At 41.6% G+C, this 4987-nt stretch overlaps 1 long non-coding RNA gene across 1 annotated transcript; it reads right to left on the bottom strand.

Annotated features, from left to right (window-relative positions):
* Positions 1–378: 378 nt before the first annotated feature.
* On the bottom strand, positions 379–777 carry LOC128266079 (uncharacterized). Its single transcript, XR_008269016.1, has 2 exons — positions 649–777; positions 379–583 (listed from the first exon to the last, which is right to left on the bottom strand). It is a non-coding gene; the product is annotated as an uncharacterized LOC128266079 (long non-coding RNA).
* Positions 778–4987: the final 4210 nt, after the last annotated feature.

The raw sequence follows: 4987 nt of genomic DNA, 5'->3' as shown, positions 1-4987 counted from the left end.
GTGACGAACGAGACAGGCATTTCCGATCATAATTTATTATGCCGAGGAACCTTCCTAGTTCGTTGATTGTAGAAGGCCTCGTAAAGTTTTTTATTGCCTCTACCCGATTACTAGGAGGTATCTCTCTATCTCTATCTGGGTCAATTGACAGGTATAGGTACAGGTCAGGACCTGAGGTGGAGAACTATCGATAGTGGGCGCCATCGATAGTCGACGATATTTTATTTTAAACCATCGATAGTGTCGATAGTGCCATCGATAGTGGCTCGATAGTGGCTCGATAGTGTAGCCCAACAAAAAAATTTTTTTTAAGCAAATATAAAAATATTATGCTTTATTTTAACTAAGTTACGATTTAAAAAAAAAGAATGAAACGAATACAATAAAATATGCTTTATTTCAGCCAAGAGTTGCGATTTAAAAACAAAAGAATGTTAACATTTTTTTCTTTGAGCCGGGTTCGCCTCTCCGATATTATTTGGCCCGCCTTGCTGAATGTTCTTTCAGACTCCACGGACGTAGCCGGAATGCAAAGATATTTGGCGAAAAGGCTCCCAATGGCAGGGAAATCAGTTTGATTCACCTTTAAAAAAGTAATATACTTAATTATATGCAATTTATAACTCGGCACTTTTAATTAAGGCATACCTTCATCCATAATAGAGGGTCCATATCTTGTCCGACAATTGCCCTTTCCAGATACTGCCTCTTAGTTAAAATTGCATCGACTCTTGAGTTTACAACTTTATTCATGGAACGCTCACCCAAAAAATCGAACAAAGTATCCTTGAATCCGGTGATACGGGTTGATTACTTGCGGTCTCTTTAACTGGAATCTTGGCCAGCTCATTTTCAAAACATGTTACTGCTTGTTCAGCGTTTGAGCTTTGTTGAAATCCACTTTTTTTGAACCGTGGATCCAAAAGCGTAGCCATCCTGCAGACTGTTCTCTGCTCATATACGGAAAGACGTTGCTTGATTGATTCCATCAATATTTTGTTTAAAGTTTTTCCTTGATGAGTTTGTAGTAAACGTACAACACTTTCGATTTTCCGAAAAAGTCCATATGTCATGGGAATAATCAGCGATATCGTTACGTATTTTCCGCCAGAAATTTTCTCGCTTGCTTGCTGAAAGAAAGCCAATACTTTTTCAATATCTTTCAGAATAAGTATTTCCTCAGCAGAAAATGGCTGCGGTGCATTCGTTGTTGATAGTAAAACTTTGGCAATGGCATCGTTCATTTTTATAATACGCTCAATCATAAAATAAGAACTATTCCACCTAGTGGGCGTTTCTTGCAACAAAGTATATTCTGAGCCTTCTTGAGCTAATTTGAGCTTTTCATTTGATATAGTGCTTTGCTTGAAAAATCGAACGATTGATTTACACTTAGTAAATAAAGCTTGAAGCACTGGGTCATCAACTTTTAGAGCATCTTGCACCACGAGATTTATAGTATGCGCAAAGCATGGCAGATTGCGTATAGGCAATAGATCACATGCTTTAAGCATGGAGCTGGCATTGTCGGTAACAATACATACAGTTTTTCCAGAATGTTCCATTCAATAAAAATGTCCCGCAATGTATCAGCAATGTTTTGTGAACAATGATTAGTTGTGCTTAGAAGTTTTTTTGTTGCTAAGTATGCTGTTTTTAATTCGTAGTTATATACGAAATGACCCGTCACAGTCAAAAAAATTGCATTGGCACTTGATGTCCACAAATCACACGTAACTGCGATATTCGAAACATTTACAAGGATTGCTGAAAACTTGGCAGAAGTTTCGGTAAAATAATTATACATCAGCACAACTCTTAAGTGCGTCTTGCTGGGTAATTTATACCGAGGATCCAATACATGAGTGTATTGCACGAACCCTTCGTTTTCTACAATATTGTAGGGCTGCACATCTTTGGCAACCATTTCAGTTAGAGCTGTATCTATGTCAGTCTTTCTTTTAGAATTTAAATCATACATGACGGCTCTTTTAAAGTAAGACGCCACAGAGTTCATGCTCGATCTGCAACTGCTGCTTGTATATGTAGTGACGTTCCTCTCAGCACGTACAACTTGTGTGCTCGATTCTGGGCTCTTTCTTTCCACGCCAGGATGGAACCTTTTTAAATGGTCGTGCAAGTTAGATGTATTGCCGCTTGTCTTGTATTCTTTGCCACAATCGAGACATTTGGCATATTTCTTGTCGTCAGACCTTTTAAAATATTTCCAAACATGTGAAATTTTCGACTTCTTTTTGTTACTCTGTCGATTTGGTTCCAAATCTTTTTCAGACTCTGTGCTGGAGGAGCACTCACAGTCCGGCTTGTCGGCACTTGATGTAGACACTCGACGTTTACCTTAAATTTAACAAATTATAGATCAAAACACTTACATATATAATATAGTAAACATACCCAGATTTAAAAAGCGATCCATCTTAATTTAACCAATTGTTTCTTGATTTTAAATTTTTCCTCGTTTTTGCATTTGACGCCGACACAGAAAATGCGCGAACAAATTTTTTAGGGATGTAAGAAGCGCACTATCGATGACACCATCGATAGTGGATGGGCCACTATCGAAGGTGTCTGCTGCCATCGATGGTGGCTCGATAGTGCTAAACCATCGATAGTGGCGATAGTGCCATCGATAGTTCTCCACCTCGGTCCGTCAGGTACCGTTATCGCGTTGAGTTTGCGATAGTCCCCACAAGATCGCCAACTTCCATCTTTTTTGCTCAGCATATGTAGCGGGCTTGACCACTGGCTTTTAGAAAGACGACAAATACCCTCTTTAAGCAAGAAGTTGATTTCTGTCTTTGCGGTTAAAAGTTTCTCACCAGATAGACGGCGCGGGCGATCGCAGATTGGACTTCCTGTAGTCTCAATGTAGTGTTGTATGTACTGCCACCCTCCATCGGTGAAGGTGACAGCGGCATTAGTTTAAAAGGTGCGCAAGTGAGCAAGGATATTTGCACTTGCGAGCTTCATTTCTAAAACGACGATGATAATAGCAAAGTTCAGCTGGTGGATCGCCAGGTTGTTGTAATGGACCATCAGAAACTGTTGCCGATTGAGAGCGTTGTTGTGAAGCTGATCGGTGAAATGATCCACTAGCTTGACTGACGGAACGATTACTAGATTGAATTCGTTTAAGGTCACCTTGCATCGTATCAACCTTTTTTGTCAGCGCACCCAGAGAGTCTGCGATGTCCTTCATCAATTCCGGACGAGCAACTGCATTCACCGAAACCAGAGAGCTAGTTCTTGCTCTCCCGCCCTACTTTTCACCGCTCAAACGCCATGGAGTGAGCAATGCAAAACTCCAACCGAGCTTCTGCCACATAGTGCAACAACAACAGTAACTACTACGTCAACCACAACGGTCTCTGTCGCGGGTAAAGCAACAACACAACTAAGTGCAAAAATTGGGTCAAACGGCAAAAACAAAGCTACGGTAGGTGAATTGACAATTTCGCAAACGGGTTCGGCCATGCAGACAGGCATGGATCGCTACATTAATAGTTCCAAGCGCAAGCTAACACCCTCAAAAAAATCGGACGGCAATATGCCCAAAATAAACCGTACCAACAAAGGCCCTGAAAATCTCGGTCCATTAAATGAAATGGATTTTCCATTGTTGCGGAGCCTGAAACAGAGTCTGAAGAAATAGCCCCAAAGAAACTTAAGCCACCACCTATCTTTGTTCGGGAGAAGATCTCCAACGTACTAGTCAACAAAATAGTTGAGCTTGTCGAAAACCAAACTTCAAAACAAAACAGAAGAAGATTTCCGAGCAGTGTCGAAGTACTTAAACGATGTCAAAAAGAATTTCTACACGTACCAGCTGAAAAGTTGCAAGGGCATACAAGTTGTGCTCAAGGGAATAGATCCCGATGTGACCCCCTCCGAAATTATAGAGGCTTTAAAAGAAAACGGTTTTTGCGCCAAAAATGTTATAAACATTATGAACAAAAACAAGAAGCCGCAACCACTTTTCAAGGTCGAGCCGAAGCCAGACAGCAGAACTTTGAAAAAAAACGCAGTGCACCCAATCTACAAGTTGCAGTACCTCCTGCACCGTAGGATCACAGTAGAAGTGCCGCACAAACGGAACGGGCCAGTGCAATGCACAAATTGCCAGGAATACACCAGGGCTTACTGCACCCTCAGGTCAGTGTGTGTAGCTTGTGGAAACTGCCACGGCTCCGAACCCTGCCCTGCCAACAAGGAAGACTCTCTCACTAAAAAATGTGTAAACTGCCAAGGAAACCACACAGCAAACTACAGAGGCTGTCCAGTCTACAAGAAGATAAAAGTCGTATGCAACGAGCGACAACGGCACGCCAGAACATCTTCATGACATCACAAACGAAACTGGAAGTTTTTTTCGAAAAAGCAGCCAGGTCATCAATTGGTCCCTCAATTGCCACCAACGGCATTTCCTACGCCAGTGCTCTAAGATTAGGCACAGCTCACATAGAGCCGAAAATGGATAACATACAGCAGGCCATGGGGCAGCCACAAAGTAACATGGAAACTATGATGATAACTTTGCAACAAATATGATGGAATTTATGTCCTTCATGAAAACCTTCATGCAAACTCTAATGTAAAACCAAAACATCTTGTTACAAATGCTTGCAGCTCAGCAGTCCAAATAAATTATGCCTAGCCGTCGAATAACTCTGTGGAACGCCAACGGTGTTTCAGCACATGGCGGAACCGGCATCCTAATAAGGGACCGCATCAAACACCACATTCACCAACGGTTTGCAAAAAATTATCTGCAAGCTACATTGATTAAAATTAAAATCAAAAATTACGTTAGTTCCCACATTGAACTAACTCCACAGCTCAACATCAAGGACGACATCGACTGCTATGCCGATGCACTGGAGTCTGTACTCGTCGCAGCAGCCAAAGTCTCTACACCGCAAGAGAAGGATGGGCACACACACCAGCACAAGACTAACCTTGAAATCGA

The sequence above is a fragment of the Drosophila gunungcola genome, unplaced genomic scaffold (genome assembly GCF_025200985.1).
Source record: "Drosophila gunungcola strain Sukarami unplaced genomic scaffold, Dgunungcola_SK_2 000287F, whole genome shotgun sequence".
Taxonomy (NCBI): Eukaryota; Metazoa; Arthropoda; class Insecta; order Diptera; family Drosophilidae; genus Drosophila; species Drosophila gunungcola.
This window is presented reverse-complemented; position numbering and strand designations above follow the sequence as displayed.